Source organism: Cygnus olor, chromosome 11, assembly GCF_009769625.2.
Source record: "Cygnus olor isolate bCygOlo1 chromosome 11, bCygOlo1.pri.v2, whole genome shotgun sequence".
Lineage (NCBI taxonomy): Eukaryota > Metazoa > Chordata > Aves > Anseriformes > Anatidae > Cygnus > Cygnus olor.
The window spans coordinates 467965-483998 of NC_049179.1; the positions used below are offsets into that span (position 1 = coordinate 467965).

The 16034-nt window shown below is 38.7% G+C and overlaps 1 long non-coding RNA gene across 1 annotated transcript; it reads left to right on the top strand.

Annotated features, from left to right (window-relative positions):
* The first annotated feature begins 1023 nt into the window (after positions 1-1023).
* On the top strand, positions 1024-15522 carry LOC121075924. Its single transcript, XR_005823247.1, has 4 exons — positions 1024-1115; positions 8390-8454; positions 13415-13582; positions 15317-15522. It is a non-coding gene; the product is annotated as an uncharacterized LOC121075924 (long non-coding RNA).
* The last annotated feature ends 512 nt before the right edge of the window (positions 15523-16034 follow it).

The window sequence follows — 16034 nt, forward strand, 5'->3', positions numbered from 1 at the left end:
TCGAGGGAAGTGATTGTCCCACTCTACTCTGCGCTGGTGCAGCCTCACCTCGAGTACTGTGTGCAGTTCTGGGCACCACAGTACAAAAAGGACATTAAACTGTTGGACAGTGTCCAGAGGAGGGCAACAAAGATGGTGAAGGGACTAGAGGGAAAGACATATGAGGAGCGGCTGAGGGCACTGGGCCTGTTCAGCCTGGAGAAGAGGAGGCTGAGGGGAGACCTCATTGCAGTCTACAACTTCCTCGCAAGGGGGAGTGGAGAGGCAGGCACCGACCTATTCTCCGTAATCACCAGTGATAGGACCCGAGGGAACGGTGTGAAGCTGAGGCAGGGGAAGTTTAGGCTGGACATCAGGAAGAGGTTCTTCACCGAGAGGGTGGTCGCACACTGGAACAGGCTCCCCAGTGAAGTAGTCACTGCACCAAGCCTGTCTGAATTTAAGAAGCGTTTGGACTGTGCACTTAGTCACATGGCCTAAACTTTTGGGTAGACCTGTGTGGTGCCAGGAGTTGGACTTGATGATCCTTATGGGTCCCTTCCAACTTGGGATATTCTATGATTCTATGATTCTAATTCTATGCTCCGTAATGTGCCGAGCTTTGTGCCTATACATGAACTGCTCTTAAAATTTTTCTGGAACGTAACCTTTTACGGTACGTTTTCCTTCATATGTTTTCTGTCTGTTGTCTTGCTCAGTGTTCTTTTTAAGTGTAACTTAATTTTGTTGTTTCTCTGTAGCTTTTAAAAAACTTGCTGGGTTTGTGCTCCCTTCCTCTCCTGTGGGACAGGTAGAAGATGTTAAAACAGACACGTGAAGGAGGGAGGAGTGGTGGAGTCTTTCCAATCCCACCTAGTAAAAGGGGTAATGTTTAAATCTAGACACTTGCTGTTTTATTTGTATTGCATCACAGTACCAGGCAACATCAGTGACCAGTGCTTCAATGCATGTGAGAATGTGGATGTAGATTGCAAAACCAGTTAAATTCTTGCTCACCTAATATTTATTGTCTGTCTGCAGAGAGCTCTGAAGTTGCGGAGGGAATTTCAAAATGAAAATCATCTCCAGATGCCTGATGGTAAGATCCATACCCAAACTTTGTCAGTCTTTCTCTGGTGAGTTAAGTTTTAGTTGCTTAGCCCAAGAATCAACAACTTAGTCAAAAGCATTTCTCAACCCTCCTTCTTCTAACATCAGTAGGAGAGAATGAAGCTAGGACAGGCTAGCATAAGGGGTGGCAACTACTGAAATTGGATAGCTGACATTAGGAATGGGGGATGTGTACTTTCACAAGCTATGTGGTTGGACTTGTGTAGTTGACTCAGGACTGTAACATAGCCACTAAATAAATATTTTAAAATAAATTTGCCATTTATTTTCACAAACTCAGTCATACTCTAAAAGAACTTACCTGTTTTATTCAAGAATTCATCACATATTATTGTCTTTTTCATTCAGATGGTTCCTTGTTTTAATATTGTATTTATGCTGCATTAGCTTGAGTTCTGTTTTTATTCTAATGATGTTGCAATTCAATACTATTTTACTGGAGTTTTAACACCCCCATATGTGCACAATTGAAACCTTGTCTCCTACAGCAGCAAGTTTCTGTGTACAAGAGTAGTTATGAGTAGGAACTGAGGCCATGAGAATTTAGGTAGCTTGTTCAGAAAGTTAGGAAGCCTGAACAGGGAATTAAAAACAGGTATTTTAAATTGTAGGTTAGTGCTTTAACCACTAAATTACCTTCATTTTTTTAATTTCTTCAACACTTTACTATGCTTTTATATTTCTTTGATTCACATTCTGTTCTATTTGAGTTTATCTTCTTTACTTTTTATTAATTCTTAGACTTTACATCTGCCAGTTTTATTTGGCTCTTTCTTTTTTTTCTAATTTTAATCTTAGCCTGTCTTTGCCTTTGTATGGACTCTTTTTTTTTAGTTTGCTTGAACATTGTGTAGTTTCTAAAATTCCTTGCCCCCTGCTCCTCCTTCCCTGGCCCCCTCCTCATCCTCTTGTTCCACCTTCTGTTGTGGGAAATACATTCATCATTATGAACTTCTTCACCAGAGTGATAGATACCATTTTTTCTTGTCTTAAATGATTCATGATTTGTCATATTCAAGAATTATTATTACATATCACAGATTTCTACCTTTAGCATTCTGAAAGAGTTGTACAGTCCTTTTTCCTGCCACAATACTTAATCAGCTGTTGTTATGTTGGTCCTAATGGATGTTTGTCCACTATGGTGTTCAAGTTCTCCAGTAATGGAGACTCTACAACTGCCCAGACAAATGCTTTTCAGTATCTCATTATCCTTAATGCTGGAAGGCTGCCTCTGCTTCCCCTTTCCCTTTATGTCTTACCTGAGCTCTTACACTGCAGTTTAAGCCTGTTACTACTTCTGCAATGTACCAAGTATAAGGAGTAGGGATTTCTTTTATATGTCAGTATGTCACGTGTTTAAAAACTGCTGTTACTCTCCTCAGTTTTCTTTCACTTAAGTAACATCAATCTTTCTTGCGTGTCAGCTTTTAAGATGTATAGGTCTGTTGTTGCACGCAAATGTGGAAAGAGTCCAAATGACAGCAAATAGTAAATGGAAAAAAATTAGACCCAACAGTATTGATCCAGCCATGCTTGATAGTTTTCAGACTGGTTCAACTGATGGTCAGTTCTTCTGCAGAATTACTACAATGTTAGAGAAATACCCATCTGTGATGATGAAAGTCTTTCAAGATTGCTATGATTAAATCAAGGTTCAGTAAGTATTATCTGTGGGTATGTGATTAAGGAGAACTCCAGCTTGCATTTACAGGCTTTTCTTAGCACCTTTGGAATTTTGTATCTCATTGCCCCCTCATCACTTATTTTACTTTTTTATTGGTAAGTTGGTACTTTCCAGTGAAGTTTGGAGATCTACTTACTACCATACAGTATCTCTTTTCCCATAAAATATCAAGCTGGGTATACTTCCCAGCAGTAGTAAGATACACAGTCACATATATATATTTCAGTCATTCATGCTTAAAATTTGCTGTCAAAGCCATTCTTCTGCTTTTGGAACTCTGTTCTCATGTTTCCCTTTGTTCTGCGGGAGTTGCTAAGATTTCCCATTGAAATTTATTTTAAACATTTACTCTTTTGTGCAGATTCACTGCACAGTCTTGTCTCCCACGGTGTAGATGGTACAATGGAGACAGACTATGGTAACCTGGCAGTGATACAGGAGCACATTACTTGCAGCTGCAGTGAGATTTCACCCAGCATTCTGATGAGAATACTTCACACTTTGAAATTAATCATGCTTCTCTCTCTGTTCCTTTTGCTTGGGCAAATATTTCAGTGTTGTATAGATTTGGGGCAGTGATCTATGTGAGAACCAAGGTTCTTGTTTTCCTGCCTCTTGTACATGCTTACCTACCAAGAGAGCTTTTAAGCCCAGTGCCTTTTTAACACTTGATAAAAATGAGTCTGTTTCCATCATGTAATGATGCTCCTTTGTAAATCTGAATACAAATAAAGAAATTCATGTCTATTGCCAAATGTTCTGGCTCAATGCCATCCCTGGTGTTCTGGCTTCATCCAGATGATGAATGTTCCCTGTCAGCCCGCAGCCTAGTGAGAAGGGACAGAGGTACAGAAATACTGTAATTATCTAATCAACTTTGCTTTAAAATGTTAAGCAAATGCAATTCTTTAATACTCTGGTTTTACTATAGCTGTTAATTAACGTGCAAATGCAATTTGTACAGCAAAACCGAGTAGAGGAAATACTCACTTTTAAGTTACTTTACTCCCCTCTAGTGGTCTTTTGCCATATGTACTTTTATATAACACTTCATCACAGTAGATTTAAGGACAGTGTTAATAATCTGTTAAGAAAAAAAAAAAAAGTCTTCTGGTAACTTCTTCCTTCCACTCATCTTCTCTTTCAATAGAGAAACCAGTTCATAGTGACAGGATTTCTTGCCACTGTAAATCACTAAACTAAACTGTTCTTTATATGTTGACTTTAGTTAAAGGCCAAACTATACCCATAGCCTTAAAATAAATGTATTAAAATATCTTAAATCTGTGTACTAAACGTGTTTTGTTTTGTTTTGTTTTGTTTTCTGTGCCCTCAAACCTGTTCCAAAGGGGTGTTGGTGTCCGTGTTAGTTACTCAAACTGCAGCCAAGGATTTACATCAGCTGAAACTAACCACATCTGTAGTGCTATACGGTTGTTCTGAGGAACATGCCAGTTCTGTGGTGCACCCAATACTGTTTGGGTCTGTACAAGTTGTGGGACATATAGAGGCTGTTGAAGGAGTGGGATCTGCCTTTAAGCTAGCCAATAGCCATTTTCATGTAGGATGTCGCTTCTACTAGCTAGAAAACAGCTGAGATCAGAATGGAAACTCCTGCTCTTTGTTCAGGTTGCTGATGTTGTAATCAACACGATGGAGTTGTGCAGCACAGACTTAATTAAGCAATAGTTAATGGTTAAGTGCTTTGCATTCTAGAGTCTGTTTTTTAAAGGCTTTGAAATGACTTGCTATTACAAGATAGGGTACGTCATCAAACATTTGTCTCTTTTCTCCTTTTTCTGATCAGGAATATATTAAGAAAAATGTATGTAGAGGATTGGTTTTCAGAAGTTAGCTGCTCTTTTCAAACTATCCATTTGGAACTTTTCCATTTTTTTCTAGAATGTCTTGGACTATTATTTGGAAGAAAATATGGGGGCATTAAAGGGGCATCGTGTCAATAAAGAAAATGTTGTCAGTTTACTAATAGAAAATACAGTTCTCTTAAAATACTTCACAAAATTGTTTGTCTTCATATTTAGTTATGAAAAAAATTGAAACATTCCAAGTATCAAAACATTTTAACGTGATCTGAGTGAAACCTTTTGTTTTAAAATGAATCTCAACTTGTAAACTTTTGCAAATTTAAAAAAGTCAAAATTGAAATGAGTCAGTTTAAGAGACCCACAGCCATCTTCTTTTCCTTCATGATTTTTCTTTTGTGGAAAACTTAAATACCTCAGTTTCCTTCCAAGGTGGAAGGAAATCAAATATAGAAAGTAAAATTCATCATAAAACATAACTTCTGTCTTCCTGCCCTGCTCTTGCAAGAGATGCTTTGCCTATCAGTGATGTATGTTATAATATCCAATAGCTGGTGAAGCTATTTCCTACGTTTCTCAACATTGTTGCCTTTAGGTCATTAGCAGATAGTTCTAATAAACATGAGCTGAGCCAGTAGAGGCTTTGACTCTATTTATTGTTGTGGACGCCTGAGCAGTCCCTGGGGGAAGTTGTGACTGATTCATCAGCCAGGGATTTTAACTTGTTCTCAACTCTTCTTCAAACAAAATGAAAAACATTCACGTTTGCATGTGGAAAGCAGGTAAGATATTTCATATGAAATAAAATCATATCTGCATCTGTAGAAACCACACAAGCAGGCAGCTGATACATAAGATTTTTTTACTCAAATTAGCTGCTGGGGTCTAACTGAAGAATGTGCAGAAGTCTGTGTAGAGAAAGGTCCATGGCCACATGGTGTGTCCTGTCTGACACCTGGCAATTCTGCAGATGGGCTAGTCCTAGCTGTGCCACTCCAATGTTGCAATGTGGGCACTTGGGCTTGACAGCTGAAACAAGTTTCCCTGCCTCCTTTGGTAGTGCTGCTGTTATTCTCTGCAGCTTTCTGCATCAAATCCATGTAGGAGTTCCATAACATTGCAATTTCAGGCACACATGTGCTCCAGTTGCCCTCTTGCTAGAAACAAATGGTTACTTAAGAGCTCCGCACACAAGTCCAAGTAGGACTTTTGGGTTTCTGTGCTTAGATAGAAGTGGGAACTTGGTCAGTATGGATTCAGACTCAGTGACTCTAGGCCTCCAAAGGAGAGAAAAATCTACTGAAACACCGTGCCTTAGAAGTATCAAAGAGGAAGTATGAAGCTCATAATCCCTGTAACCTTGCTTGTCAGGTCACAATCACAGAATGGTTGAGGTTGGCAGAGAGCTCTGAAGGTCATCTGGTCCAACCCCCTGCTCAAGCAGGGCCATCCAGAGCCGGTTGTACAGGCTTTTGAATATCTCCAGGGATGGATACTCTACAGCCTTTCTGATGTGCGCTGATCCAGTGCTCAGTCACCTTCTCATATCTCTGTAATAGTTAAGGAAGGTTTCATCTGGGCTAAGAAACCACCTGTCAGATATATGTGAGTTGTAAGGTGGGTTTCTTTTATTTTGGGCAGACTTAGATTTATTAAATGAGTTCCTACCAGATTCACAGAGTCACAGAATGATTGAGGTTGGAAGGGACCTCAAGAAGTCATCTTATCCAACCCCCAGCAGTTTATACCTTATTCCTACAGATTATGACTTAGGTCACCATGTTTCCTACTGTTTAAGTATGGATTAAGCTGACCTTAAACTTAGAAAGTAGAGGGGAGGAATGAGGAGAAAACAATTGTGGGGGAAAAATATGTTACGAAACACTTGCTAAAATTCTTGCTACCAGAAGAGGGGAAAAAGGAGCAACATAAAAAGCTGAGTATTCTCATCCTTTTCTGTAGTATCAGAGTAATGAGACTGCTGATAAGGAAAGCAGGTTTTAAAAATGACTTTGCAAGTCCTTATTTCCTAAAGCTGTAAGATCTAGTTATGGTAAATGAATTCTGGAGTCATGCTAGAGGTGACTGCATATGCTTCTGCCTTGCTGTCAAAGTGTCTTTCCACCACTGCTACAGTTTGCCTAGACCTGGTATCAAACAGTAATTGCTACTTGGAGCTTCCTTTCCATGGTACTGGTATAGTATAATAGAGTCACAGTTTCACTTGGGGTTTCCTAGAGCTTCTGGAATATGAACAACCCTATAAATTAAATCTCCACACTGCCTGCTAAATGCTTTCACAGAATCACAGAATCACAGAATCGTCTAGGTTAGAAGAGACCTCCAAGATCATCTAGTCCAACCTCTGTCCTAACACTAACAAGACCTCCACTAAACCATATCACTAAGGGCTACATCTAAACGTCTCTTAAAGACCTCCAGGGATGGCGACTCAACCACTTCCCTGGGCAGCCCATTCCAATGCCTAACAACCCTTTCGGTAAAGAAGTTCTTCCTAATAGCCAACCTAAACCTCCCCTGGTGCAACTTTAGCCCATTCCCCCTCGTCCTGTCACCAGGCACGTGGGAGAATAGACCAACCCCCACCTCTCTACAGCCTCCTTTAAGGTACCTATAGAGAGCGATGAGGTCTCCCCTGAGCCTCCTCTTCTCCAGGCTAAACAACCCCAGCTCCCTCAGCCGCTCCTCGTAAGACTTGTTCTCCAGACCCCACACCGGCCTCGTCGCCCTTCTCTGGATGTGCACGAGCACCTCCATGTCCTTCTTGTAGTGAGGGGCCCAAAACTGAACACAGTACTCGAGGTGCGGCCTCACCAGAGCCGAGTACAGGGGGACAATCACCTCCCTAGACCTGCTGGCCACGCTGCTTCTTATACAAGCCAGGATGCTGTTGGCCGCCTTGGCCACCTGAGCACACTGCTGGCTCATATTCAGCTGCCTATCAACCAGTACTCCCAGGTCCTTCTCTGCCAGGCAGCTTTCCAACCACTCATCTCCCAGCCTGTAGCACTGCTTGGGGTTGTTGTGCCCCAGGTGCAGGACCCGGCACTTGGCCTTGCTGAACTTCATACAGTTGGCCTCAGCCCATCAGTCCAGCCTATCCAGATCCTCCTGCAGAGCCTTCCTTCCCTCGAGCAGATCGACACACGCACCTAACTTGGTGTCATCTGCAAACTTACTGAGGGTGCACTCGATCCCCTCGTCCAGGTCATCGATAAAGATATTAAAGAGGACCGGCCCCAGCACTGGGCCCTGGGGAACTCCACTAGTGACCGGCCTCCAACTGGATTTGACTTTCTTGCAGAAGTGCTGGCTACTGTGGAATGTATTTTGCTGATCACCTGAAGAACAGCAACTTATACACCTGGCAGCTGGTTTTCTTGAAACAAGGCTATTTGCTGATGGCTCCGTGGTAGGGTTGAACAAAGCAGACTCAACAGATTTATAGCTGGGATTTGCAGATTAACACATTGTTGCACTTCCTAGCATCTTCCTGGGCTAAATCTCACATGCATTTCACATAAGTGGAAGAAGTTCCATACATTTTCTATTACAATCCTTCTACCACAGTTAACAGAACACAGAATTTAGTTCTAAATAAGCTAGAAGAGCTGTCTTCTCCAGAATGTTACTGGGGTTAAGCATGGGGCTAACCTTTCCCTTGCAATGGGGTTTAGCTAGTGCCATAAATTACAATAATTTATTGAAAACATTTAATTTTTGTTTTTCATCCTACTCTTGCAAATAGCATGATAAAGTTCTTCACCACAGAAAGAGGGAGGACAACTTGTGAAACAAACATATCAAAGGAGGGTAAGCAGCTTACCGGTATTGCTTAGGCTAACTTACCCTTAAAATGCAATTTATTATACTGTTGGGAGAATAATAATACCTACCCCCCCAAAAAAAAAAAAAAAAAGGCGGGGAAAATAAGCAAACAGAAATGGGAAAACGCTAATAAGATTTCAAATGCTGAGATTCCCTAGAAAAAGCAACCCTTTTCAGCTTTCCATGGGGAATGATCATTGTCAACACATGCTTATCAGAGATCCATTCAACTGATATAAAGGTGCAGTTGTTTTTATAACACATTTAGCTCTGAATTTGTTATTGTCAAACATGTATTAGAATGTGCGTATGTATCATGCTCTAAAGACTTGAGTTTTACGAGTTGGAGTAAATTCAAAAAAAAGAATTAATTTATTGTTTTAGACAACATTGCAAATATTTCTCTCTGTATTTTCACCATGCAGAACTCTCAATATTTAGTCAGCAGGACTGTGTGGATTTGTTGCTATTTTGCTATTAGTGACAAAAAGTCAGGTAGGTAAAGAGTCTCATCCGTAGACCAAAAAATGTAGAGAAATGCATATTTTGAAAAGGAAGAAAGATTTTGTAGCCAATTGTGTGAAGGGAATTTTTTCCAGTTCTCCGTAATGCATCAGAATCCATGTAATGCTGTTTTCAGAAACTTTACTGCTGTATTTTAGCTTAACTGGATGGAATGGCATTCACCACACTGAAGTCAGGGCATGCTCTGTAGTCCACTGAAATAAATGGAGGGAAAAAAATGATCTCAGGCTTTGGACTAGGCTTGTACTGTCAACGGAAGTTTCTCCAGATCATTGCAGTGCAGGGGAACTGTTTTCCCAATAGTTTATCATATAATGCGTCTAGGCTGGAGCCTCTGAAAGATTTCTTTATCTTGAAAAGGCAGCACGAATCTCCTTATTTACATCACTCACTGTTTCATCCATAAAATTAGACTTCCTTCCTCTTACTGATGAACAGGAGTGGGAAAAGTCAGCCTTACTATATATCCATGTATCTCTAGATAGATAGATATAGATACCATTTTTTCCCAAGCATCTTCTGTCCATGAATATTTTTCCTTGGCTCTCCCTTATGGGTGTCAGATGACATTTCCTCTACTTGACTCTGTTCTTATTTGTCTGAAGTTGTGTGGATTTTTTTTTTGTGTGGAAAGGAGTTCACACAGCTAAAAAATGGTTTTCAACATTTTTATTTAAAATTTGTAGTGTCAAAAGCTTGTACCTTATTAAAAAAAAAAAAAAGTAGCAAATCAATCTTTTCTGAACTCTACCCCATTCACCACAGTAGCAACAATTTTGGGTGGACTGGTGTTGATAACTTGCAAACAAACAAAAGAAGCTTTAAAGATATATTTTTTTTTAATATTAGAATTGCTTCCCCTTTTAAATTGTAGTCTATTGTAATTGATACTACAAACGCAAGTAAACATTCACATTTCAAGTGTTGTAAATAATGAATTTTAAATTATCCTTCTATCTTAATCCTCCTTGTAGGGAGGAAAAAAATTATTTCAAAAACATACAGAGCTTTCCTCCTGTCCCTTCTTGTTTCCAATTTGAACTGCAGTATTTGGAATTTATTGCAATTTCCTACTCAAATGGCTTCCTTAACTTCTTTTGGTTACTTGGAAAATGAATATGGTTTTGACTTAACTGAAATTATTATTTCCTGTGTTTCCTTACAAGGAAAGGCAACTAGATTATTTGCATTATTTATGTGCTTTATAGCTGCTTGCTTAGGACATGATCAGCTTGTTGCCCAGTGAGCCAGTACATAAATGAGAAGGGGCTTATAATGAAATAATTTTAAAGGTAATAGGATGTTTTCTATTGACTTTTGTGGGCTGAATATACCCAAGTAATAGTGCTGGAACTGTGGCATGCAATATATTAAAGAAGTATATGCTAACAAATGGATTGTGTTCTATACAGTGTGGTGTATAAAAGACTTTACAGCTGATGGGCATTTTGAAGCAATGAAGACTGGCTGCTGATACTTGTGAGCAGCCGCCTCAATGATTCCCAGTAAGTAAATCTTAGTACTTTGAACGGACAGGGTGGAAAAAAAAGTAATTCCTGAATGATATTATACCCTGTAAGGAGTCACAGACTCCAGATGAGGTTGTCTCATTTAGTTTACTGGTATCTAGAAAACCTGAGGAAATGAAGTCAGCCTTTTGGAAAGTTATTGAATAAAGGAAAGTGCAGAGCAGAGCTGTACTGAACTTTTCACTGGCTGGAGTCACTCATACGTGAGTCAGCAGTGTGCCCTTGCAGTGAAGAAGGCCAACTGCAGACAGGGCTGTATTAGCGGGAACATAACCAGGTGGTGGAGGGAATTGATTCTTCCCCTCCTTTGGCTTTTGGGAAACTGTATCTGCAGTAGTGCACTCAGTGCTGGGCACCCCAGTAGTACAAAACAAAACAAAACCATTGGCACCTGGAGCGAGCCTTGCGGAGGGCCACCAGGATGGTTAGGAGCTAAAGCAAGGACCTCTTAGGGGAGGGCTCATTCAACATTAAGAAGCAAAGGTTAAGGAGGATCTTAGTGATGCCTTTAGAGGAGACAGAGCCTGACTTCTGGGTGATTGTGAGCAGTGATAGGATGAGAGGCAACAGGCACAAGTTATAATGAGGGAAATTCCTATCAAGTATTGAGGAAAATTCATCACGATAAGAGCTGTCAGACACTGTAATAGGTTCTGCCAGAGAGGCTGTGGAGTCTCCATCCTTGGAGATGCTCAGAACTTGGCTGGATTGGGCCCGAATGGCCTGCTCTTGATTTGGGCCTGCTCTTTGCAGGGATCTGGACCAGGTGACCTCCACAAGTCACTACCATCTAAATTCATATTTGATTCTACGAGAGGTCCCTAAGTGATGCTATGATAGTGTTATTTCTCAACGGAAGGGCTTTGTAAATGGAATGCGGTGGGTTGAGTCTAATCCCTGGTCTCTTATTACCTATTTTATTATTTCAACTGCATCATGGGGGAACTCCCTATCAGCTGAGACATCTCATAGCTAGAGGAACACTGGGATGGAAAACAGAGGCAGAGCCACCCAATCCCTTGCTGACACAATGTCTGAAGGAATGTAGGGGCTGATTCAGCTGTCTTTGTTCAAGTCAGTAGGGAGTTGTGCATAAATGAGAGCTACAAGAAGAGGCTCCTAGTTACTGACTTCCACCCACTTGGAATGTACTAATTCTCATAAAAAGTTGTATCCGTTTTGCTTAATGTCTTGGCCCCAGAATACACCCAGCAGTTGGCATTTCATGCTAAGCCATGAAATTTCTTCCACTTTGCTTCTGAGTTTACAGGTGGGATTTAAAAGGTCATTTGGGACAAATGTAAGATTGAGGAAACTAGTCTTGCAACTGTTACTCTGGCAGAATTCCCATTAAATTTGACAGGGTTATAGCTGACAGAACAAGAATGTGTATTTCCTTTTCTTGCAGTAAAGCTGGATTATTTTTTTTTAATATTTAAATCAAAAAAAAAATGCTATTTTAAACTGAAAATTTTCTAGCTGTATGTATAGAATTAAATATGTGTCAATGTATGTATTGTATTAGGATGGTATTTTTATTTTATTAAAATTTTCCATTCCATTTTAATTTTGTTGTACTGCTATTCAGCACTAGTCTTACAAAAATAACTTGTGCTTCCCCTTCTTGGAGGACAGAATAGAAGCCACAGGTTTTCTTATAGTTAACTTAGCTGTTTGTATGTGTCCTAAAGAAAAGATACATGTTAATGTTATCTCATATACCTTTAGTAAATGGAGATGTAGTATAAAAGGGTCACTTATATTAGATATTTGGATTTATTTAAAATAAAATACAGTTCTAGAAAAGAAAAGAGCTATGAGTATAGTACAGAACTATCCTTAAGTTAGTACTAAGAAAGGGCTGTCTGAGTTAGGGCATCTCTACAGTTTCCTTGTGATTTCTTTGTCACTAATACTTAAAAATCCAGGTGTTTTAGAGAATTAAGAACATTCCTTTCATTCAGACCTCAGGGAGGACAAATCCAGTTATTGTTTGAATTCTTCTCCAAATTTTAGTGGGGCGATACCAAAATCTTGCTTCATTCTTGTAGATTACAGGAATTGTCTTTTTTAAGATGACAAATTCTGTACTAAAACTGTTCTATGCTTGCATAAATAGGAGAGAGATGTACTGAATATATATAAAATGAGTAGCTTTCTGGTCATCTAGGCTGCAACTGAGATAAAATGCTGGAATTTCCCCAGGAGCACATAGGCCCCTAGTGTCTGAGCCAAAAGAGTCTTTCATTTAATTCTTATTGTATTACAGAAATATTACCCCAACACTCCACACAGTCTCACAAATTATGGATTTACATTCTAATGTAGATTGGATTTCTTCCTCCTCCCTTATAAACTCAGTTTACAGAGTAAACATATTTCATTTATAAAAATAAAATAAAAGTCTTAAGTGAAATTTGTCCCCCAAAAGCTATCCTTAATAGATTTCATAGCTAGTTATCACAGCTTATCGGACCAAACAGTATTTAAAAAAAAAAAAAAGGTGATGGTTTGTTTTGTTACCTTTTTTTTATATATTTAAACCAGCTAATTGGTCTCAACTTTTGTCTGGATGTAATTACTGTTCATGCTTGCAATGTACTTAAAAAAATACACACACCAAGATTTTCCCACACTATTTCTTTTCATTGGCATAATCAAGACTTTATTAAGAAATATGTAAGATGGGCATATTTTTTCTTCATGTGGGTTGGACTAAATTTACAGATCTAAAAAATACAATTACTGCAAAAGCTCATATAATTGAAATAAACTCTAATTGAAATAAACTCCCAACTCCATCTTAGTACTTCATTATGGTAAGATATTTTGTTTGTTTGCAAAAGTTCAAAACAATTTAAATGTCTAATGAATATGAAAATTCTGATCAGCATCCTACAGAACGAGAGGGAGGAATGTTTGCCTAACAGAAAAAGGATCAGGTTGGTAAAAGCCAGGAAAAGGGAAGAACAGTAATATCACTGCTACTGAACGTACAGCATCAGCATTGAAAACTTCAGTTCTGTGGTTTTATGAAAATCAAACAGCAGGATAAACAGGTATTTCTCTGAAAATCAATTAAATTTTAATAATTCCCACACTGTACACAATTAACTAAAATATTTGTCTTTAATGTTGATAAGCACAGGGCGGTGCTCTATGGCATGGCTAGCTATACGAGCATATCTTTTATTAGAGGAATGTACCGATTTGTTTTAAAGGGTGTGTGCACCTATGTAAAAACTTAGGATCATTGCTTCCAAGTTGATACCCAACTGAAAAAGGTGGTCTGTCTATATTTGCTAATGTAATTCATTGAACTGTAATTATCTTCCCCTGATTTTGGGCCCTGCCACCCTGCCATACCATTCATATCTTCCAAGATATGCTATACCATCCACACATTCTTACTCTTTCAAGTAAGATCCTCTGGGTCTCTCACTGAAAACAGTTGCTTATATGTTATGTCGAACTCCTCTAGGCACATAAACAAAGCATATAACATTATTGTTTCAGTGTCTTTTATTTCTGGATTTGATTCCAGATATTTGACCAAGGAGCTAAAATATCACTGAACTTCTGGTTCTCAGTTAATCCAAGAGTTCAGTTTTTTGTCATTAGAAATGGTTATCAACTGGATCAAAAGAATTACTCCTCCGTCTTCTCGAATGAAACTTCTGAGTGGCTGACAAATCTGTTGGAGGCCATATAGGAATCTGTTTGTCTGGATGTTTTTCAGAGTCCAAACATTTGAAAACACTCGAGTGCCTGTGGGAACGTGTGTGGATGACCCTTAGTAGTAGTTCTGTTTAGCAGCAGAGAGCAGAAGTTTTAAATCTTTTGCTTGTGACAGTATATTTTTTTTAGTGGTTTGAGAACCCAGGTGGGCACATTTTAAAGCTGTGAACAATTTAAATACTTCTAGTATATACACATGTTATTTAGAATGACACACCAGAAGTTGATGAAGTGCTGCATATTTCACTAGATTAATTAGCAGACAGCCCACATATCATGTAGCATTACTTCACATAGTGTAATCCATATTTCTGCAACCATGCAAGATACCAAATAATACATCATAAAATGTCCTAGAAGATATGAGAAAATCATCCTATTAACCTGTTATATAGAGTGGATATTTTTTCTGGTACTTTATCTAGAAAATTCAAGCAATTGAAAAAGAAAATGTTGAAAACAAAAGAATGTTTAAGTAAATAGTAAACGAGAATTCCCTTCATAACTTACACTTGCTTACGGGTAAATTCTATAATTCTATTTTGCATGCAAAATCAACTTTAATTCCATTGTTTCCTTTTGTACAAGCTACAAAACAGGGGTATAAGGTCTGGGTTGCTACTGGCTTGGGCCTTGTTCACATGAACTGAAGAGCCACACTCTGAATCCCACTACTTATTTCTTTTGCCAATATCCCATATTATTTCACTGTGTATCTACATTTTACCTGTATTATCACATTAAAATATTAAGTGGTGACACTGGAATGGCCAAAATCAAATAACCGTTTTACAATTTACAGCATCTGCCAATTTTCTTGATGTTAAAAATCAGCCTAAATACTTGGAATGCTGTTACTGGGTCAAGTATACACGCGTTGCATTTCCTGTGCTAGCTTAAATACTATGTATGTTTATATAGATAGATAGATATGCGTTATCCTTTTAAAACAAAAAATTGCTAAAAAAAGAGATTTAAACTACTTATTTCAAATAGCATCAAAATGTGGCACACAGTATATACTCTCCATTTCCCTTTGGCAGGTACTTTGGCAGCTGCTGTGGGTGAATGGTCAGCTACTCTGAAAATCATACAGCTAAGCTTCTGCTACATCGGCTCACTAATACAGAACCATTCACAATCAATACCTACCTGAAATTAACAAAAGCTGAAAATACGTGTAAGTTAAGAAATCAAACATTTCTGCCAAAATACTTCTAAGTGAAGAGTAGCTGAAGGCATAAATATCATTTACTGTCAGTCCACAATGCTTGCTTTCCTTGTTTTGTATTTTCTGTATACATTGAAATAGGATAATCCTCATATGTGTCTACCTGTAGGTAGACTACTACCTGTGTAGGTAGTCTGGGATTGAATTCTATTAACCACTCACTAATTTCAATATTACAGTTTTCTATGTTTCCAGGGTCGTAGTGGGGTTTGTTCTTCAGAATTTCAAAAAACAACACAAAAAGACAAGTAAAAACTGCAGGATCTTTTTTTTTTTTTTCTTTTTTTTTTCTTTTCTTGGTAAGGATGAGACATGCAGTTGTTCTGGAGCTGGCTGTACAGAATTAGGAGCATGTACAGGCTCTCCATGAGAATGCTACCAATCTGTTATTTATTAAGGCTGGATTACAGCTCGAGTTTCTTTAGTCCTGTAAGAACTGATCTGAAGTCCAGTGAGTTTGAGGAGAGTTTTCCATTGACTTAAGTAAGTTTTGGTCTAGAAGATGATAGCAACAGGCAAGTTATTAGCTACGTTATCATGAA